The sequence below is a fragment of the Plectropomus leopardus genome, chromosome 14 (assembly GCF_026936395.1).
Source record: "Plectropomus leopardus strain MGB_pleo_1.0 chromosome 14, ASM2693639v1, whole genome shotgun sequence".
NCBI lineage: Eukaryota > Metazoa > Chordata > Actinopteri > Perciformes > Serranidae > Plectropomus > Plectropomus leopardus.
In genome coordinates this window covers 25,239,566-25,263,670 of record NC_142189.1, presented here as the reverse complement: position 1 = coordinate 25,263,670, position 24,105 = coordinate 25,239,566, and the positions used below count along the sequence as shown (strand labels likewise).

The following is a 24,105-nucleotide window of genomic DNA, read 5'->3' as shown; positions in this document are numbered from 1 at the left end:
GTGTGTGTGTGTGTGTGTGTGTGTGTGTGTGGGCACCTCCCCTGATTCAGTAACCCAATTTATAAAAGGCTTTTCCAGGCCGTGCTGAATTAAAATCCCTCCTGCATGGCATTATGCCTTTAGGATTTGTTTCTTTTTCATAAAAAAATAAGACATACGCATATCCGTCACAACAACTAGAAAAAAATGCAGAAAACAAGACTTTGTTGTTATGTCGACTTTCTTAATGCTACCCTTAGAGAACGATGTAACTCCAGACCTCAGCAAGGGTTTGGACAGACCCTGTGTTCTGTCTCCTCCAAAATAAAATGATTGGATGACACACAAATGTCTTGATATCAATGGCATTTCTCATATCACTGCTCTCTGTCTCTCCTCGTTGTTTTCCTGCAGGTGAAAGAGTGAACGGATGAGGTGGAGGACTCCTTGCTCAGCGCACACACAGACTTCACCTTGCAACCTTCATTTGTGGGAGGAGGGGAAAGACTTGGGATTGTTTGTTGCCCGCAGGAGGAATTCAAGGTCGGTACACAGTACGCTCGTACACACACTCACACACACAGTCAGGTCTGAGAACAAATAAATAGATGGAGGGAGCATCTCCTTTTCTATTGGCTGTGTTTGTATTAAAGGGAGTCAAGTGAGTTGATAAGATTTTATGCATGAGCTGCCTTGCATTCATGAACAAATAATCTGAGAATAAATTAAGAATCGGTTCAATATCCAACATGGAATAATAGATTTTTAGCGAAATCATGGTTTTGATGAGAGAAAAGAGTAAACTGACAATTCCCAAATGTCCTTTTGCTCCTACTGTCCTTCCTTTCTTCTTCTTTCTCCCTCGTTTAGTTTAACACACTCTTCCTTCCCGCATGTTTTTCTTCCTATCTCACTTCGTTCATGTGTACTTAATCGATTTTTTTTCAGAACTCAGATATCCAAGGAAAATCGTTAATCAACGCCTCCAAACAAACACTATCCTGTCCAAGGTTTTTTTCCCTGTGAAGTCCACACACTGCGAAGAATTTTGATTTTAATTGCTTCCCCACAGATTGCTGCCTCACTGAGAAACTGGGTTAATTGCATAAGAAGAGAGAGCCACTTGCGACCTTCGTTGCATGCTGCCAACGTCTGCGACATGCCGCAGTGTTGCATTAACAGGTTATTTAGCTACAGCTAGGAAAAAAAAGGGTGATCGCCTGGATGCCTGCCTGTTTTATATGAATGTTGACATCAGTTTCAAAAAGCTTTTAAAGTGTCAGTCCTGCAAAGCTGTCGTGACAGGATCGTGTTTTCTGTGTAATTCCTCAGCCTACACGTGTCAGCGTCAGGGCATCAGGCGTATGGAGTCGCTCAGTGTTGGGATCGCACCGCAGGTTGATTGGACTGATCAAAGTTGCTTCAGGGTGAAGAATAAAGAGAAAGTGAACCTCAGATGTCCAATACGATAATCCTGTCAGTATGTCTTTGCTTAATTCATTCTCAAATGTTATTTATCCCTTCCTTTAATATTTGTTTTTAAGGCGAGTTGGCCAGCTGTCCTTTTTTTATATGTGGAGGCATGAAGGAGGGATTGAGCACAGACAGCTCTGACAGGAATCAATCAGATCTGCACGCTCTGAGCCCCTCAACTCTCTCCAGCCTTCAGTCCTTCCTTCCTTCCTTTTGTTCTCTCTCTTCCTTATGAATTATGTTCCTTACATCCTCCCCTCCTTCTCTCCCTTAACTCCTACATCATTCCATGTATTCCCTCTTCTCCTTTTTTCTTCTTTTCCACATGTTTTGTTTTTCTCTTCTTAATTCCCTCGTCTTTTCCTCTTTTCCTTCTTCTTATCCCTCCACCTTCTTTTCATTCTATCTTTATTAAGCCTTCCTTCCTTTCTTCCTTTTGTTCTCTCTCTTCCCAATGCATTTTGTTCCTTACATCCTCCCTTCATTCTCCTTAATTACATCCGTCCTTCCGTCCTTTGTTCATTCCTTCCTTCCGTCCTTCCTTTTGCTTCCTATTTTTCCCGTCTCCATTTTTTTCTTTCTTCCTTTCTTCTGATCCTACTTACCTCCTTAACCTCCTTACCCTTTCCTCCTCATTTTGCCTTCCTTCCTCAACTCCTAATTTCATCTTTACTTTCTTTCTTCCTCCTTCCTCTTACTTCTCTTTCTTCCCTCCTTCTTTCTTTCTTTTGTCTTCCCTCCTTTTTTCCTTCCTTCCTGCTTTCTCCTTTCCAATCCCTCTTAATTCCATCTTTCTGTCTTTCTTTTCTCACGTCCCCCTCTCCATTCACCTCTCATTCATCTTTCCTTCTTCCCTCCTTCCTTTCTTCCATCTGTCTTCTGCTCCTTGCCCCCTTCCTTCTTCATTCCATCTTTCCGTCACCCTGCCTTTCTTTCTTCTGTTGTTTGTTCTTTATCTATTTCCCTCCACCCTTCCTTGCTCCTTTCCTTTCCCTACTAATTCCACATTTCCTTCTTCCTTCCTTTCTTCCTTGTGTCTTTTGTTCCTCCCTTTCTACCCTCTTCACCTTCCCTGCTTATTCAATTTTTTTCTTCTTTTTTCCATCCTTACTTTCTTTCTTCTCTTTTGTTCCCTCCCATTTTTCTTCATTCTTGCTTCCCTTTCCCTACTTATTACATCTTGCCTTGCTGTCATCTTTTGTCTATCCCCTTACTTCTCTGTTCCCCCTTCCTCATTTCCCTTCCCTCCATCTTACTTACTTCCTTCAATCCTTCCTTCTTTCCCTCATCGCCGCGTCTGTCTGCTCTCCCCATGATTTTCCTCATCTCTGCTCTGCTTCCTGGTGAATATGAACACAGAGCCAATGATAGCTGGAGATGAGGTTAGGGCCGTGACATTCCCCTCCGGACCATGGCTGGCACCGAGTCCATGTAGAATATTCTGCCAAATTACGTCACTGGCAGAGGATAATAATACCTGCTTTATAGGTTGAGAATCCCAGGGCACTGTGAAGGACAAGCAGGGTCAAGTGAAAACACAGAGAGACTGTAAATCGTGGTTCATTGGCAGGGGGGCGGGGTATTCATTCTAATATATGAGAAATGAGTTTATAGTGGACTCACAGAGGATTTGATTTGGTACGGTCTCACCATGCTTGCTGATCTTCCTGAATAGTCTGAATTATTTTCAGACATCTTTGTTATTCACTCACTGATTCATGGACACAGAGGACACAGACAAAGAGCAGCAGTATTTGTAAAGCTTGTGCTAATTAACTAAATAATAAAAGTAATGAGCTGTGCGGTGTGTACACATAAACTGCTAAACAAAGTTTCACATCAATTTCACTTTGCTATTGAGATCCATTAAAAAAAAAAATCACATTTACCTACTAATATGTCTCTTGGGCAGTACAGGGGATTTTAAAGACATAAACATTTCAACAATCTTAAATTGCTCCATTTGTTAGTATTTTAAGTGGCTTACTTAGCCAGTCCAATTTAATCATGCGTTAGAAATAACAATGCATGTGGAATTCATTACATAGTTGTATTATTGTGGGGAAACGTTTTATTATGCAGTAGGACTGCTTGAAAAACATACTTTTAATGACCTTCGGTAACATTAATAGTCAACAACCCATTATATGCATAGTATCTATCCAGAATATAAATAAGACGTATACAGTAACACAAATAAAGGCTCTATAGAGACATTTAAGTGCTGGTATATTAGATTCAAGTATTACCCCAGTGGGGTACACTATATTAAAGGGATAGTTTTTTTTTTTTTTTTTTTTTTGAAGTGGGGTTAAATGAAGGGTACTTATTCATAGACAGTGTATCACATGCAGTAGATGTCCGTTGGAATTCCCCACAGTTTTGAGAAGAAGACTCCAACACGGACGCACCGTACACTGACTATGGATAAGTACCCCATACAACCCTACCTCAAGTAATCCCAAATACCCCTTTAATAAGTACTGTAATATCTATAGAGTGTTTGTTTCATTCATTATTTAAGATTTGAGAGCCATTTGTTGTGAATGCAGTGTATTCTTTAGCGAAATTTTAATAATCACACACGACCAGAAACTAATGCAAATAATCAGTGAAAATCGATAATACTAACAATTCAGTAGTATAGTCCTCGTAGAAATGTCTAATTTCTCCTGCTGCTTTTTGTCTAACCAGAAACAGGCTCCTTGCCCGGAGGAGGACAATATCCACTCTATCACATTAAACACAGACTAATTGATTTGCCAAATAAAGATCTTCCTTCAATGCAGCCCCCACAGACTCGATCTTCCATAATATGAATTTTAATAATAGGCAATGGAATATTGATGTGGTCTCAATATGTCACTCCTCAACATATTGAGCAAGTGCAGTCAAACTCTCTGTGGACTGATTGTATTACATTATAATGAGCTGGGGCTATTTGACTAGAGGGTTGTTTGGACTTTTTCCACATTCAATTTTCAGTTTGAGTTTCCACTTTTGAAGTCATGACTGTTTTGACATCTGCTACTTTTGAATGATAGGCCACCAGTTTAACAAGTATTAGTTTTGTTGATTCCAAGTCAAGTAAAATAGAAAATCATTCAGCTAATTCAGAAAGCATGATCGCTATTGGGAGACTGAGTTGATGTTTGAATGGATTTTAGAGGGTTTTAGAGTGAGCTGGAGTTGTCAGATGGTGTATGATGGGTGCTTAATGGAATTTTGACAGCCCAGCCTGACTTTTGCTTTGGTACGTACATTATTAGCCTCGTGACATATCATTCAGTTTCACTTTTAAATGAGTTTATGTATAATTACTAATTGTTTTTTAGTGCAGAGGATGGTTAAAGCTTATCAGGCTTGTTGTTCAACCAGTCCCCACAGAAACATTTGATACTGGACCAATCTTCAAACCATGGATTATGTCCAGTGATGTTTTTTTTGTTGTTGTTGTTGTTTTATATAAAACATCTGTGCATGGCAACTACAGCAAGGTTAGGGAAGGGTCAATCAAGCAAAACCTGTAAGCTAGTTTAGGCAGTCATCTTCCATTCATGTACTGTAGTATAGAAATGCACCAACTGTGGAAATCTGGGTCCATACTGATACTGATGTTTAAAGTAACAATTTAGCCTATAGCTTCTAGGTTGCTGTAAAGACATCACAAGATTTCTCCTGTGGAAAGTAGTAGAAGTATTTATTCAATTTTTGAATAATAATGTAGTAATGTAGTTTCAAAAACTAAATTTTTAAGATTCCATTTAATATAATATCATGAGAATATTATAATGTACCTTCACCCAGTAATTATTTTGACTGAAATGTGCTTAAATACATCATAATGTAAATCAATGCAACCTGCAGGAGCTGTCAGATGTGACCACTGGCTGCCAATAGCTAACAGCTGAATAGTTCTCCTCCTGTCAATGTCAACATGGATTCATTGCTCATGGTGAAGCATTATCAGAAAAATAAAAGGGTGCATGTCTGAGTTTGTCAATTATGAATTTACTACTTACTTTTATCCTAATACCTTCCCAGGGAAGCTCTCCTGAACACACTTTCTTTTTTCCCTGGAACATCCTGCTTTTTAGCCTGTGCATTACTTATGGAACACAATAGAAATACATCGGCCACTTCCATCAATGAATGCCATGTTATTTGCTAATAGGCCGATGGCAGTCAACAAGGCAAATATCAGCCAATACCTATATGTGGCTGATAACTTGGTGCATCCCTCCTGTGGTACTTCATATACTTCATATCCACCCAGACATCCGCCAATAGAGTCTATTTTCTCCTGGAGGGAAAGTTAATATTCTTTGTGTTTTCATTTACATATATTCCTTTTGAACTGACTTATTGATCTCTGGCTAAGGTATGGTAAAGTTCAGACAACTTATACACTTGTTTATGGAAAGATTTAATTAACCATTGAAAAAAGGTGATGGGACATGCAATCTCCTGCATGAAAATCTCATGTGCAACATTTGCTTGACTAAATAAAGGGCATGCCCTCCTGCACTGCCACTGACTGTTATCGCTGGATGTTAATTGCATGATGCAAAATCGTTCGATAATTATGTAACTTCAAGAGACATTGTGCTGGTATTGGTTAATATTACTTCTCTCTTTGTGTCAGCTGACTAGTTCAGTGGCTGAAACATAAATCAGCTGGTGGGACATATGTAGTGTGGAATCCCGCTTGGATGCACCACTGAACACAGAATATAACTGTATATTGTCAAGACGCAAAAGGCCTACTTTCTGTGACAGGAAGAAAATAGAACTGTGGGGCACATGACCCACTGCAATAAAAGTGATGTGCCATCATTTTTTTTTTTGAATAACGCAGTGATGCATTGTTCCCTCTGCAGATATCTTTTGTGAGTGGGCGTGCTTGGAAGCCTCTCCTAAGAGATCTATGAAAAGAATATGGGGAAATATGTGATGTGCTTTAAACATTACCCAAACAAATTGAGTTCAAAGAACTAAAGCAAACTTGACAGTCAAACAAAATCTGCTACATCCCACAGTCGAGCAGATTATATAAAAGCTGGCTGATGAAACTGTAGCAGAGAATCTTCTATGCTGTTTTTTTTTTTGTTTTTTGTTTTTTGTTTTTTTACCTCTTCTGACTGAGCTTTGATCAGAAAATGTCTGGATGGTGAGATCCCTGAATAGCTCAGCCTCCATAGCTCAGCAGCTGTTTATGGACTTGTCCCAAAACTGTCACCCCGGATGATGAACAGTAGCGCAAGTCCCGCAGATAAAGAGTGCTGGATCGCATCAGCCCCTCCCCAACGATCTTTCAATGGTCTAAGTACTCCTATGTTTTAGCTGTGCCCCCCCTGGAGCTGTCTGATTCATGAATCCTGTTCACCTGCCTCACATGTGGGGATAAAACTGTGAGCTGGCCCTGTGATCAGAAGTGTTGTTTCTTATGCTTGCGTCATCATGGCTGAGACAATGAAAGTGTCTGGTCTGACAGTGCCTGGGGTTTCACAATGTGCTGCTACCCAGAAGTACTTTTATTTGTTACAGTTGGTTGTGATTTAATGAAGTGTTGTATGGGATGTTTTCTTTGATAGATACAGATACACTGGAGGGATGGGGGTAGAAAAAATGAAATGTAGCAGATGTCTTAGGTGAACTGCAGCCCATAGTGTCACTGCTGGTTTGGATACCTGGGAGCAGGAGCTTGTAATATATGAAGCTGTGCCTTTAAATGCTAACAATCATATTATTGTGGTTGGTTTATGGTGTTATGATATGGCGATGCTTTTGAAATTGTTTGCCATATATTTCTATGAAGAGGTTGTTTCCTGCCAATGGAAGTTATCTCAACACTTTTATACTAATTACCCAATGTTTCCTCTGAAATTATTTGGCAAACATCTGGGAAAACTCTGCTATTCAATCAGTCAATGAGATGGATTTTTGAATGGTTCTCATTACTGAATCAATACCCTGCAGCCAATCAATTTGTTACTTCCACTGGCGCCCCCTGTCAAAAATAATTGGAGACCAATGTTGCTTTCTTCATAAGGCTGTGGCACTAGGTAGTTTCTCATAAAACTAGACAACATAAGACATCCTTCCATTGGTGCCTTCCATGTTGGCTTAGCTTGTCGAATAAAAAGTTAGACAGATTTTGGCAAGGTCACTTTCAGGATTCTGTGAACTCTCAGCTCCATATATATGAATGAAAATGGGTACAAGGGGAAATCCATGAGTTACCTCTAAACTTGAAAAAATGTTTTGGTCCATACTCTTTCAAATTGAAGCTGTATTTTTTTTGTAAGGATAAAGACAACCAGCCTATTAGAAAACAACAATAAACAATTACCTAAAATATATACTTAACACATTGAAACAGGACTGTTGTGGAAGTCAAAATGTAAACTGTACTGGTACTAGTCTATGTATATCAAGAGAGTTGGTAATATTACCTAGAAAATAAGAATGCAAAGTATATGCAAATCCTTTATTGTCTGTGTTTTAACAAGCTATACTTTAACAGCATAAGTAAATTCCTGAAAATCAGTTATGGCTTTTGGTTTTGGTGTACCACCCCAAGATTTTCAGTGGCCCCATCTGGCCAATACTAGACAAACATTATGGCGGCTAAGAATATTGATCATCCCAAAATTCAACAAGTTGAAATACTGTTGCCAGTATTTACAGCCATGAAATCTGGAGTAGATGAAAATATGTGGCATTGTGGTTTTCATGGGCCCTTGGTTATACCGTATTTAGGTTGTATTTTGTTGAGGTTCAAAATGGCCAATCAGGCAGGACATTGCTCTATGATCAGAGGGCATATCCTCTTCATTATCTGCATAAGAAGGCTTGTCTTCACATGACAAAGTGGCAAAGTGAAGTTAATCTGTCCTTTCCCAAAAGGAAATGCTGAATGCTTGGTAACACTCGGACTATTCACATGGTTAGTTGGTGAACTACTGTATTGTGAGAGCCAACAGCAAACAGGGGACTCGCTGATGGTACTCACTAACAAGCATTGTTACAATGGCTCTCTGAGCTAGCCAGTAGTCACTAAAGGAACAATAAATTTGCTTGGTTTCACATTGTTTATTTAAGACGCATATTTGTATATTGACTCTTATTTACTCCTTAAAGCCAGTTTATCCTGTTGGAAGAAGTGGGTTAAATGAAAGTAAAAGTTGCAACACAGTAAATAAGCTATAAATGCTTAATTCATTTTGGACTCTCAGGCTCCCCACAGACCAAGATGACACACGCAGGTACTTTGCAAAATGTTAAGGTTGCGCCCCTTTTTGGGAGATAGATAACCAAACATCTCATAGATGTCAATGCACTTTTACTAAGTTTGGATTATATTTCGACAACTTTGACAAGTTTCTGCATTTATCTGTCATGTCATCAAACATGTTTTCAACACGTCTGATAATTATTTTGCAACCTTGCCTGAACCAAAATATTACTACTAATACCTTAATAAATTAAGAGCAGTTTTGGTCATGTCCCTTCACTCTTCAGCCGTCCAAGTGGATCAATGACCCCACATAGTAGTCAGATATTACTTATTTAAACATCTATGCATGTTTAACTGAATTACCAGGTATCGTCAGGCTAAGTGTCTGTAAAAAAGCAACTTGTTAATAACCAACTATTTGATCTAACATAGGTTGCAATTTAATTGGAGATAATAATCTGATGCTGCTATACTGTAACTATTTTATACTATAGCAGTATGCCATTCAAGCTAGCTACCCATAACTGTCACCAGCATAATTTTGCCATTTACAACTGACAGTGCAAAAAGGGGTGTGGCCATGGCAATGATGCAGTGCCAGTCTAGTGTATTCCCCTTCATAGGTCAAAATCATCAAGAGAGCTATATATTGCATTGAAATGATCTGATTTTGCCAAATTGCTAGTGTTACAGGGCAGTTATGTCACAGTCACACCCTGATGACATTTGCGCATTATTTCAGGATCATAAGCCTCATTGTAGTCACACCAGAAATGGAAATTAAAACTTAATTAGCTGTTTGTATATGACTGTAGCTTCTTTTTTAATTGGTGGAATCAATTGAATTAGTGATCATTTTACCATAAGTCTGTAGACAATGATTCTTGCACCAATGAGATATACTCTATCTACCAGAAATTCTCGCAGCTTCTTGTAATTACAGTCTCCAAATCTGAGTCAGTGTGTTAGCCTAATTAAAAAACTTCTTCATGAGCATTTAGAGCCTTAAAATTTATCCCAACTGCAGAAAAAGGTTAACACCCTAACATAAACAATATTAATTGTTGATTCAGTAAGAATCTTAATCTAATTGGAATCCACTCTGTGCTAATATGCAATATTTTCAAAAGTCATAATGTCACTCCACAAATCAGTACACTCTGTGTTAATAAAAAAAGGTTAGCGGAACAAGCTTAGTTGAACAAGAGAAACTCAAACATATATGCTGGCATTATTTTACATTGCAAATTGAACTTATAAACTGTTATCATCAGATATTAATGTGGGATGCAGGCTGCCAAAAATGTTTAGTGCTGATATGTTATAGGTTTTGGAGCAGGTCATTTACAGAGATGTACTCAAAATGTCCTGCTGGCTCCATGATTAGGCTCATGGATAATGCACAAATATATAAAACCTTTCTGTTGTCATGGAGAAGTTGAATTGAGTTGATTTAAATTACAATGCAGCAACAGCCTTTTGAGTAATTTTATTTATGAATACTCTTTGCAGTTTGATACAATCTGTAGCTCTAAAGAAGTAAACAAAGCCACCAGGAAAAACATGTTTAATGGTTTGAAACTTTACCAGCCAGTTGTTGGTTATATTGGCTCCAGTTGACTGGCAGTTCAGAACAGGTTAACAGTGTCTCTGACAAGCTATATGGATATTACTATTGGTGCATTTCCAGCCTATATTTTTGTATGTTTGTTTTTTGTTTTGTACATTTTAAATTTGCGCAGCTTTGATTTTTTTTTTTTCTTTTCAAATCTCACACCACCTACCGCATATCTCAATGAACTCTTTCTCCTATATCTGAAATTATGTTTAGAATTTGCACTTCATTGGGATGGAGACACAGCTACTGTCACATAAGTGCATTTTACCCCCATTTTAACTCCCGATCACTCCTGAACCATCATCCTTTCAAAGACGATCAGAATGTAAAATTATATCTTGTGGAACTCAGTGTTAACCTCCATCCAAGAGTGTCAGACAGTTGAAGCAAAAGTTCTCACTATACAGACATCATGAAAAAGATGGCAGCTGCCTGAATGCCTGCCTTGATTAAAAAGTATTGATTGGGAATGGAAGGGCAGCCGGGCTATTTTCTATAAGCCATGGAGAAAAACAACCCTACTGTGCTCCACAAACTCTCAGCTTTCTATGGTTTAATGACTTGTACTTTCTGTCTCACTCTCTATTTAGCCTGTTGAAAGCCCAAGGCCTTGTGTGGTAGACTTGTTTGCCGACAGCCTTTTAAGTGGAGCCTTCTATGATTTCCACTGTGAAGGTGCCTGAATGGGAATTTTTTAAACACAAGAATATATGCATCTGGTACACTTTGATTGGTAAATGAGGATGGGGAGGTTTTTTTTTTCTTTGGCATAAGAAAAAACACAGTTCCTGTAAATGGAGTTGACTGTTGGTTGAACAGCTGTTTGTTCTCTCAGATGCATGACTCAGGGCTTCCAATCTATTCAGTGTGTTAAATATGAGATGTGCTATCATCTGCTGTACAACTGGCCCAGTTGTAGTGAGAGATCTTATGTGACTTATGGGGCACATATTGAAAAATGAATCATTAAAATCTGTGCAATGTTGTACTGATATGAATGCAGTTCAGATGTTCACTTTGAGCCAATTCAGCAAGTGGTAGGACCTAAAGCAAGCTAATATCATTTGGTTTGTTTGGTTTGTTCATTTGTGTGTTTGCCCAACAATTTAGTCCAAAGCAAGACATCTCACTCAGCTCACAGTAACTTTATGGCTTTTATTTTGATAGCTGGTGTCAGAGAACAATATTGTTGGACAAATACAGCTAGATTTTGTGAATGCCTCTTTCACCCTGAACTTGCCGCCGAGCTCGTTAAAACTTAAAAAACTTTGTATTGAAAACAAATCAAATCGTCAAATGTTTGTATAGAACAGCCAAATCCAATTTGACTGACATAATTCTGAGTCAGACACAGCCTTATGAAGATACAATTCCACATGATACAATGCAATACGATACTATACCATATGATACAATACAATACATCCCTGATAAATTTGGAAATTTGGTTGTTCCTGCAGCACAGGACAGATTAAATGTAAAAAGTAACAGAACAATATAATGAGAGGTACAAAAAGTTAAAAAAAGATTTCATGTAAATACTTTTCATGCGGGTGCTGCCATCCTTGTTTCTACCAATAGCTTTTACACTGATTTACAGGATGAGGTTATGCACAGAGAAAGGCAGCATTTTGCTAACAAAGGCAGTGAAGAAGACTACAAACGCAGATGTTTTAAGGCAGGATTCAAAACATTCATACAGTTGGCTCTGCAAATGTTTTATCAAGAAGAAAACGCATTTGACATGTTTGTTAGACTCCAATGATACACAAAACATAACTTTGTACCAGGACACTCCACAGTGAACCCTCAAATGTTCTCTTAATAATTAAATGCAAAAATATTCAACATTCTCACCTGTTTGCTGAGTAGACTGTGTATGTGCAAGCATGGCAACCTAGAAGTTACGGGCGGGAAGTTCTTGCGCGGAATATGAAATAGAATCCTACCGACGCGCCAGAGCACAGTTCATCTATGTTTTACAAAGGGTATGTGAAGTAAGTTCAGTGAAAAGGTAAAACTTTTTGTCGATACTGCATTGAACTGAATATTTAATGTATTTTGTATGGTGCACAGAGCACTTCATTCTGCAAGTCTGTCTCTACTCTACAGACTAATTAAGCCTAAAAGTTTAATATAGAAGATAATATTCCCTGCATAGGAGCTAATGTAGGAGATAAATATCTCCTATGTGGTGGTTATTAGTTGTTATTGCCTAAATAGGAGATGTTATCTCCAAGGATAGGTGAGGCGAGATCTTATCTCCTACATAGGAGATAATAACAGATAGCTTTTTAATGTTTTGGCCAACATTGCCCATGTTTATTTATTTATTTATTTTCACCTTGCCTCTAAAGGCTTTCATTTTCAGATGTTGTTCCTTCTAAATTTTTGGATACTGTTAGCATGCAACATCCCATCTCAGGAAACCCTTTGTGAGGCAGGTGCATTAATCTGCTCTTTATCTCTAACTCTGTATCTCTGTAAGGGATCATGAATACAGCATATGAAATGTTGAAATTCATCTTTACCTGAAACAAGCTCTTTATAGATGCAATCAATGTAGAGTGTGGGCGTACAAAGAGATTTCACGCTGTCATTGGAAAAAAAAAAAAAAGAGCGTCATGGGACTTCGTATTGCTATCGCTATTGTGAGGAGAATCACACTTTTTTGTTTTGCCTTAATTTCCATGGCAGACTCACAGTTGGCTTAATTGCCTGTATGTAAAGAGTATGTTATCAAGAAAATGAATTACAGACTGATACAGCATTATCTATAATAACTGCCTGGATTAAATGAGGCACAAAAATTCTTAACAACTAACGATCATTGTATAAGCACTGCTCAACACAACAGGTGACAATTTAGACAACAAGTTCTTAATTATATTGCAAGCAGCATCACTGTGGGAAATCTCAAATAAGACGCAGTGACACGTGTGATGCAGGGATTCACACCAAACTCGTACTGTGCCCAACACATAAAGACTAAACTGACAAATATGTAACCACCTACTCAGACAGGAACTGCATGAAACTTGTTGTTGGTGAGATTATTTACACTTTCGTAGCGCAGTATCATTTAAAGTAAATCACCATTTAGATGTCACAGAAAAATAGCTGATGATTAATACTGACATTAAAAACATGGGACTTAGCTTCTTCAAACTTAATTAAAATTATTAGTTAGCACATATTTTACTCATAAATGTGGAGAAAAACAACTGGAAATGAAGTCATCTAGTTCCAGTGATCAAACAGAAAGGAGAATAAAAAAAAACAACCCACTGTTCTTGTTTTAGAAAGTGACTGAGCGACTGCTGACAAAGCTTTTCATGTTTTATTGATCAAAGGAGCTATTGATAGACTGATGTGCTTTTTTTCCCCCACTCCATCTAATTAACTAATGACATATATTGTACTGCCAGACAACAACAGTCGTGCATCATGCAAATGTGGAGCAACTTCCCTTCATCATCTGAAGCCAACCCCGTTTCTCCATTCATGTCTCTCTGGGATGTTTCTGGTATCTTTCTTGTTGTTGCCTTCAGCAGCTGATTTTTGCAACAGCAGTCCGCAAGCGAGAACAGTATCAACAAACATCAGCGTTATCAAAGAGAGCGAGAGCTATTCAGTCATATTTCTCTGACTGACAGCAGTGTGAATATTTAATTGAATATTTGATGGTGTGTTTTCAGGAAGTTAATCAGATGTGACACAGACGGAACAACACCTCAGCATGTTAGTGGCAGGTCAGTTTGTGTTCGACACCAACCGGGGATTTATTTCAGTGAACTTAGGTTCACATAGTGCAATCTGCAGTTCAGCCTGGAGGCAAACAGTTAAACCATTTCACCGAGTAGTTATTGACTAACAACAGTGTGTAACACATTTATGATCAAAATCTTGATATATTTTATATATATAGTATATATATTATTTTATGCATTTTTACATTCTATAATTTATTCATCACTTATATAATGTCAGATCCAGCTCTATCTTTTCGTTCTCATACATACATCTAAGGGGAGGTGAGAAGATTACCAGCGAAGGAAATTCAAAAACAAAAAATCATGTAATAAATGCAAACCCACCTGTACAGCCCCAATTTGTGCCAGATGTCACAGTGCTAAGCATTTTATTTTATAAAACTGATATACAAGAAGAAAAAACAAACTCTGCTCACTAGATTATGCTTAATCTTTAATAGTCAATATTGGACCGATTTCAAAAATTGTTATTGGCATTAGTCATTAGTCACATTAGACACATACAAACGGGAAAGGAGGGTCCAGGATGAAAAATACAGAAATTACCCTTTAAAGCCCACAGTATGGGAATAAAAGACCCTCATAATAACCATGTACTCAGAACTGCTAATGTATGTAACTGTGTTAAGATGTTTTATTTATGATCTTCAGATAACACTTTGACTATACATTATATTGTAATTTACATCATCTACGTCTTTATCCATCCTCTATTAGTCTTCTGGTGTATGTGAAGCTTTTAGACAGTGTTGTGGGTGTATTGGAAGCTTTGTGATGTACTGAAATATGTCCATGACAGTACAAGTTGGCAGTCAGGAACACTGTCTGGTGTTTGTTGGTCCAAAAATAAAAAAATAAAAAAAATAAATATATATATATATACAGTTCAGCAAAGACAATATAATTACAAGGTACTACAATCAGAGGTACAGCCATTATAGCTAACAGCCTGAAACCTTGCATTGTTTCTCCTCAATTATGTACCTGCGATACTGCGCCGTACGCAGTCTGATTGGCTCTGAATGTGCCTCAGTGCAGAATGCCAGGGGAGACAGCACAAAGTATTCCCCAGTCTTGTGTCTATTTTCTGTTTTAAAGACCAGTGCACAGTCTACATCTTGTTTTCAGACATCAGAATATTAGGTATTGAGCACCGCTTGAGGACTTTAAGCTTTGACATATATTTAACGCCTACACAAATGCAAGGTTCTGACATACAGAGATTGTTCATTTACATAAAGCAAGCACACTGACCAGCTCCATTCACCCTGTGAGTGGTTACAAATCGCTAAATATAAATAGAAGGCAAATGTACAAGTCTTTAGGAAATTATGTAAGCAAAGAAAAGGGCATATTTGATTTGAATCTCACCAGCAACTGAATATGTAATAGTAAAATTTAATGACAATTTAAATACCACTAAATATAACAAACTGAAAAAGTTTAGTTTGACACTGAGGTAAATTCACATAAAAGAAATGATTATGAATCTTCTTTAGAGATTATAAATTCAGATAGAGGATTAAGCTGTCCAACATTCAAAAACACATATTCAGGATTGTAAGTCATTTTCAGATCTTAAAATGCAAATTATGTAGAGTAAAAAAAATCAAGTGACCTAACATAGATTGGTGAAATTCAGACACTGAGATTTAAGATTAATATATGCAGTTTAGTCTAAATGGAATAGATCAGACTTCTGTTCTCTGAGGTTACTTTATGTCAGATATATATGATCCAAGAATCCAAAAAAATTCATATGAATCCCGTCAAAACCTCCATCTAAATATTTGTAAACCCCAAAAGAAGAGTTATTTAAATTGGAAAACTTGAAATTACCTGCTAAACAATTCAAAGAGGAACATTCACATCTCACACATTTGGGCAGATGTTCTTCAAAGTGAAGTATTTCAGTAACATATTCAGTGGTATAACATTTCCACATTGGCTATTCGATGTTGCACCAATTACATTGCTTATAAAGTCTAAATACAGATTTGCTTCCATATAGACTGAGCCTAATCACAATTCACAACAAATTTAACACCAAAATCAAATCACTGACCTGTTTGCTTGCATCATAGTTCAGTGAACCTTGCCCTACAGTGGGTGCACTGAATATACCCTTATTATACTTTTAGATCACTGCAGAGAGGTGGAAACTTTATTGGAAGTTGGCAAACAATTTCAGCCACTGGTTTTACACACAAATACACACACATGCACGCATACATACATGCATGCACACAAAACAGATATTAATAATGGAGGTATAGTTTTTATCTTTGCTCATCTGTGTAGAATGGGGCATTTTCAATGATTTTCAGATGTCAGCATCAAAATGTGACAACTTCTCTCATCATTTGAGATTAACCCTGACAGGAAGCAGAGTCCGGTGGCTGGCTGTCACACTGAAGCGCTTAGCAACTGCGATCAGGCCAAAGGCATTGGCAGCTTTACTTACAAGTTAACACCGCAGCAACAAAACACTTAAAGTGAATCTATTCCTCACTCAACTTACACCAAATCCATAAATGTGATAGGATTTGACCTTACTTACACAGCTTCATCATTATAATAATAATTGTTATTTTCATAAATGGACACTACATGACTTTTGACTTAATAAGCCCTTGAAAAAAATGCTTGACATTAATTATTGTCTGTTTAGATAACAAATACTTTTCTATGTGTTCAAATTGCCCAAATGATATGAACATCCCTGTTTTTAGTCAAATATGCTTTCAGGCTTTTACAGATATAAGCTGTAATTCATAAAATATCTCTTTACACTTTAGATTTAAAACATCTCTGTAGTATGAAATGTAAAATGCAACAGTAAGAGCAACGTGACGCGTGCAGTTTTGACCCAGTGGTTATTTGCGGAAAGAACTAACGTGAGTCTACTCAAGGTGCATTGTGAGTAGACATTATAAGAAAGAGGGGTTACAATGTATTCATGCTGTATGGGCTGACCTTTCAAAATGCCATCCTTTGTTGTCAAGGACTGACCCTCTGCCACAGGAGAGCAGTGTCACCACTGCAACACCACCTACGTGCATGAATTGTGTCCCTCTGTCGAGGCGAATGCACTTGAAAGTCTTCCAAGAAGTTTTAATGGTGGTTTATCCAGAAAGAGGCAGAAATATTGTAGCAAAATAAAAAACGGCACACACATTTTGAAGAGAAACGGTGTAAAACTAATCCACAGTCAGTTGATCTTTTGCATGTGAATGAAAATCGCTTTGTGTAAACAGAAAAGATAATGCGCAGCGGCTTTGCATGGCTGTATGATTCCAGATAAAATGATGTCATATTAAGCTTGTTTTCGAAGTCTGCTTTGGATGTAATCCAGCTAGCTTACCATTTACATCCTGCATGCATAAGCGAGTACATTACAACCTGACGGCAGACAAACATGAGCTTCAGGCCGAGGCTCATCCCAAAAACAGATTTTTACAACAACAAAGAATTTTGGAATTCAAAATGTGTTATTACTCTTGCATACATAATGCAACCTCCCCCTCGTGTACTTGTCATGAGCTAAAATATTCCATCTTGTGTTCGGCACTGGAGGGCTCAACTTACACAGTCAATTACTGTATGCAGCTTCATCATATATCTTGCATGCAAATGAGACTATAAATACACAGACTCATCTCTCAGATGTATCATCCTGTCAGGGAGTTAAACCCTGAGCTGTGACACACTATAGGTCTGCCACTGTGATGAAGCTCTTCACAATGTCTCAATTCCATGCTATGAGCTGTGCATGCTTTTTTTTGTTTCTGTCATGAATGTCAGAACCACTGAACCATCAAAGGCTGTCACTACAGCTGATGTGTAGTTGGAAAAAATGGCAATATGGCAATATTGAATCATTAAATTACTGTTTTGCTTTGCACACTGTAATGCATAGAGAGTAGCAGGTTACACATGCCCGTCTTTGGGTCCCAACTTCCCAAGCAAATAGTTGGGTAAAAATGTTCATATTTTTAGATTCACAGACAATCATCACCTATTATATTTGATTAGAGTAATTACAGCATGTTCAGTAATGTACATTAATGTGGATTAATATAAACATCTGGATTTTTGGATATTTTGAGATTTTGTTTAATTTAAGAAAAAAGTCTGGCTTTCAGAATGCAGAACTCATCTCTTGTCAATGCATGATCAAGCTGAAAGCAAAAACAACCGTACCACGGTTCCACTGTTCAGCGTCTCCCTCCCTCTATGTCTCCCTGAAACTATGAATGGAAGGCTTAATTTTAAAGTGTTATTTTAGGACATGGTCGCCATTATTCCAATATATCTTTACATTGCAAATGGTAGTTTGCTAGAGTGAAATTCAAAATAAGTATCTTCTCTACTACTTTAGGAATATTAAAACCTCTTAAAACTCACTGGATTACCACTCCCGACCTGCTTGAGCTAGTTTTAAGCAGCTTAGTATTGCACATCAAAATCTAATGTTAAATGTTTACACTTTTGTCAATATGGACATATTGTTAGCTCGGTTTGATTCTCCACAATTCAACTGCACAGGTCAATTTAGGAAAACCATAAGCACCAAAGTAAAATAAATTCAGATTTACCTGCATAGTAACGTTAGAGACAAAAATAGTGTCTCCTACCTTCGAAGCAGTCATAAAGTCTGAATATGTGTCTGTCCCTTGATTAACTTGATATTCCTATAGTTCATAAGAATCCGCCAGTCAGAAGAATCAAAAAGGTTTTCGTAAAATTAATCCAGCTGTTTATTCACCAAACTGGCCACAGTTTGTTTGGCATAAGCAATATTATCTTTTCTTCCTGCACTGCGTTGTTGGGGTATGTTTGTTTTTGTTAGCTTACTAGTTAGAGAATTAAAGTGTCACTCAGCTTTCCTGCGTATTTTTTAACTCGCAACAGTCCCCAGAGTACAGCACCCATTCCCAGTTTGGAAGGCCAATCGGCTGTGTCACGTATCTTTGTGACCACCATACTGCAAACTTTGAACTGCTGTTTTTCAAAATCATGTCTCGCTGACAGTCATTATGTAATGTGATGTGTTTTGCCTTAATATTTGGACTACATATCAAGTATCTCTGACTGTTCGGCACCCACACATGCTGCTTTGCGGCACACCCCTCCATCCATCTGTTGGGTGGCCTTGCAGTGAGACTTGTGGCAACTGTGAGGCACCATGATAATGATTAAATGGCTGGCGGTTTGAGCCAGGGTAACACTAATTCCTTTCGAGCAGATTTTGTTCAAGCACAGATGAATTATGTAGCACAGGCCCACTGAAGCAATCCACAAGCTGTATGAACGATGCTGCAGAGCTAAAGATAGAGCCAACAACAGGCCAGGTTCACCTCCCCTGCACAGAGCCTACTCTGTTGTAAAAACATAGTAGGTTTAATACGGAGGAGGTTCAAAAAGCCAGAAGAGGTGTCGACCCTGTCGCAGATCATAGAAAGGTAAATATATAAATATCTTAAAGCAATGAAACACTGAATGTATGCATGTACATCAAAGTGAGAGGTCATGTATATTATTAAAAGATGTAAGGCAATGTTGGCTTGTGAAAATAGTAGTTTAAGTGGGTGAGACAATGTGTTAACTTGTTAGCGCTGGTGTACGTGTGCATGATTAAAAATTCTAAAGAAAACCGAGACTCCATGGCACAGCACTTGTTCAATAACTTTGCTAAAGTTTGCTCCTATATATATTTCTCTTTTCATCCAGTAATACATCAAATGTTAGCACCGCTGGGTTGGACCAGGATGCAGGATGTGCTCTCACAGTGGCTCCCTGAACTATGAAAATTACTATTGTGCAAAATGCCAGTACTTTGATGTCTGCACACAACGCACTGTTTGTGTGAAGTCATCTTTTACATCGGGCCCAATAGTGTAAGGTGACTTTTGGGAACACTGCTTCTTTGAAGGCATCATTCATTTGCATTCAAAGGGACAGCCCCGGTCCAACCGCCCAGTGCTCGGATCAAAACATTGCCAACAGCAGGGCAGAGGGACGTGTGTAGAATTCTTTCTGACCTTCAGTCTTTGAGACTCCTCATTTGCAGCTCAGGTGTCATGTGCAAATCCCTCCAGATAGATAATGTCGTGGTATACTCAGCAACCTGTCATGTTATTATGACAGTTCTGTTTGCAGAGAGAGATTGGATCTGATTTGGAAGGACAGTACAGCAGCTCTTTGATGATCCAGATCCAGGTGGTAATAGTGGTAAGAAAGAGTATGTAGGCTGTGCAGAGACTTGTGAAAGACAAGACAAAGTCAATGGAAACTCTCAGGACTTATGGATTTCCTCACCCCTTAAATGTTGGCTTGTGCAAGTGTACCACCGGGTAATAAGAGCCCATTGACTCAGTCTGTGAACTTTTTCTCTGTTGAGTTAAAGTTAAAGAGGCACTTCAACGATTTTACATGTCAAAGTCAATTTAGTAGTCATGGTTAGTACTTCTCAGCCTGGGAAAACAGTTGTCTGATGTCTTCTGTGGTTCTGAAGGAGCTTTGTCAAGTTTCATCACCCGAGTATTTTTGCTTGGAGATTTTGTAACAGAAAGTCTGCATTACAAATGTGGGTTTTTGCCAGGCAGGGAGAGTCACATTTAATCTACTAAATTGCATAATAGGAAGTTGAGGAACCAGTGGTTTTGGAGCTTGACCCATATTAGGGGCTAAAAGTCAAGATATCTTGGCCTCTTCTGTATCTCCTTTGGCCATATTTAGCAAGTGGCAGGGAGTGGAAGTGTGCACTGACCAGTCCACCACTTTTGTGCGCATTCTTTGTCTATTTTGATACATCCTACTGATTTTTATGATCCTCTGATGTATCCTTCAGCACTGTCATGAGGTAGATTTGGAATTTTGAGTAACATGGCCTGACAGCTATAGGATGGATAGCCATGAAGTAGTACACTGAGTATACACATTTATCTACCTCTCATGGTATAATGTTGGTGATCCATTAAATTTGGGTCTAGGTTGAAATATGACAATTTGTTGAGTATTTGTCTTATGACCAAATACATGAATCAAATGACATGCCCATCAGCCTCAATTTTAGTCTACTTTGAATTTAGTTCTAATTTGCAAATGTTAGCATGCTAACAGGCTAAACGAAGATGGTGAACATGGTAACTATTGTCATTTTGAGCATGTTAGCATGCTGAAATTAGCAAACGGGCTCAAAGCATCTCTGTGCACAAGTACAGCCTCACAGAACTGTTAACATGGCTATATAGGCTTAGTTTTAGATACGACCAGCAGATTTAAAGGTTGTTCTGTCTGTCTGTCTGTCTGTCTGTCTGTCCGTCCGTGCCTCAAATTTTTCCCCTAAGAGATCAATATTTTGGGCAGACTTGCCCAAGATTTTGTGGAAAGATTTATCATGGGCCAAAGGACAGCTGATTTACTGTACATGCCAACTGGCCAAAAGGGGCAATGCATGGAACGCGTGTATCTGGTCACAGCTATTGCAAATGTGCAGTTGTTTTATTAATTTGTTTTATGGATACTCATGGAAGTGCTGTAGTAAATCAATGAGGTATTTCAGGGAACTTTAAATGGCACTTATTTATGCAATGATTGATAAACAAGATAATAAAGCCTGCCCATTAAAGGATTTTTGAGGCCAATACCAATATCCATATTCGGTAGTTTAAACATCAGATAAATTATATTGACCAATAGTTTTTAAAATCAACACATGGTATAACCAGTCTGGATGTGGATGCCTTGGATCATTTTTCTAGAAGAATTGTGACAGTAAATGATCTCAAACCTAATTAGGCAGTCCTGATATTTATTGGCCAACTTATTCACTGAAGTCACTATAAAACAGACCTCATCGACCCTGAAAGCAGCACCAGTTTTCATTTAGATGTGGGTCCACTAATCAACCACGATTCCTCTGCTTATTTTAAATGCATTATGCACTCAGTGATTCATATGCAAGAACACACACACACACACACACACACACACATATATATATATATATATTCAATATAATTGAATTCTAGAGGAGCACAGCAGTCTGCTTGCTCCTTGTAGAAGTTGTGGCTTTGGTGCAGGATCACAAGTGTTCTCTGTAGCTCGGATCAGATGACTAACAAGACTTCATTTATCATCTGAAGCAACAGTGCATGAGCTTGTAAAGTAGCTCATGTTCTATGCCTTATCTTGTATTGAAACTTCATTGTGTGCTGTGGACATCCCTGTGCCTACACATCTGTGTGTGGTTCACAGAAGTGTTACTCACAGTGTCTCAGCGACTCCTGATGTCCCGATGCTGCCGTATTATTGTGAATGATTAATACAATTCAGGCCCTGACAGAAGGGATGTTGGCTGTGCATTCGTGCTCATAATTAACTGACTGTAAAGACTGGACGCACGGAGCTTAACCACTTTGAATTTTAACGATTTATCGGCCTCCTCCATCCGCCTTGATTGACCCTGTAAAGAGTACATAAATGACAGGGTGCGTTCTTGATTGATTATGTTGACGTGTTCAGAGACTACACAGCTTAATTACTTTCCTTTTAGGCACGCTGTAACTCATGTCTTATTCGAGGTATTTGACATTTATGAGTAGGCACACTGCTTATTTTACATGAAGAAAGTGACAGCCACAGCAGAGGTACTGTAGCATTTCGGGTTAGAAATAAAAACAGATGGATTTATGTATCCTAACATTAAGGTGGAAGATCTTTGATTTACATATTCATCATCTTCAAGGTCTCTTATCTCCATGTGTAACTTCAGGCTGTAAATCTGCATTAAAAACAACCTGAGCACCAATGCAAGACGCCAAAAAGTGGGAAAGGAACAGCGTGAGAAACCCCTCTCCACTGTTTCACTCTGTTACATCAACCATAATCTAGAGTGACAGCTGTTTGATGACCTACGCGACACGCAACAGCAGTGTCTCAATTATACAGCGTGAAATTGCAACTGTCTGAATTCTGGTTGAACTTTTACAGCTTCATGCCCGTTTGCACTCAAACAATGTTAAGCCCACCACAAGGCAGTGTGGGCACTCGGGCTGCTGTAGGTGGAGCCGCTGCTTGCAGGCTCTGGAATCTCGTTAAGCATATTGTGTTGCCAGAATCAAAGCAGAGGTGTACTTGGCAACGGTGAACCGCTACAACCGAGGAAGTCAGGAAATCTCCGTGGCTTAGTAACACCCCACATTGCAGAAAGAGCTTGTCAATGGGATTTCGGGAGGATATTCTGCAGCCTGTCACAGAGGCAAAAATCACATGACATAACAACCGCAATGGTTTGTCAGGGAGAACAAATTTTTGCTATGTGGGCTTTTTTTTCTCTCTAATTTATAGATCACATCCCCAAGGAAAGTCTGATTTTTGGACAATTTGTTCTCATAAAAGGTTGGTTCTTTTTTATCCTACCCTGGTAGCTTTGTTCCAGACCTTTGAATCACTGCAGACATCTGAGTCACTCAAAAAGGTCTGGTTATGTGCTCACTGGTGTTTATTCAAGTGGAGAAATAACTGAGCCACTGAGGGCTCTGTAGGTGGGATTAATAATCAGGATGTCATTTTCCTGTGCCAGAGTGAGAATCCTTTCTTACGGGAAACATGGCCTGAGGGACTGCTTCTGTCGGTCCTGTTAACCTTAAATGGGGTTGATGCAACAGATTATTTGTTTATCTCCAGCTGTTTAAAGCAAAATGCACCATCATATAACGTAAAATGGCTAACATGAACATGTCAGACTCAGTACTGAACTGGTGACAAACAGCAGTCCATTTTAAGAATTCTGGATAGTGGTATCAGGTATGGCTTGGCAATTGTATTGATAATGTGATGTGAAACTAGATATCATCTTAGACTGAATATCGTAATATCCTGATGTCTTTTCATGGTTTTAAAGGCTGCATCACAGTAAAAAGTATGTAATTTGGAAACTTAGCAGATTTTTAGTTGTTCTATTTTCCTTTGCCCACTTCGTCAAGTAAAGACACATTAATGATGATTATTAGTGT

The 24,105-nt window shown here is 38.4% G+C and overlaps 1 protein-coding gene across 2 annotated transcripts in view; it reads left to right on the top strand.

The window, feature by feature from the left end:
* Nucleotides 1-24,105, top strand: part of LOC121954068 (leucine-rich repeat and fibronectin type-III domain-containing protein 2) — a 289,380-nt gene that overhangs the window by 193,169 nt on the left and 72,106 nt on the right. For both annotated transcript variants that reach the window (XM_088087367.1, XM_088087366.1), the window contains one exon: nt 394-522. The gene's annotated coding sequence lies outside the window, so the exon portion shown is untranslated. The remainder of the gene's footprint in view (nt 1-393; nt 523-24,105) is intronic.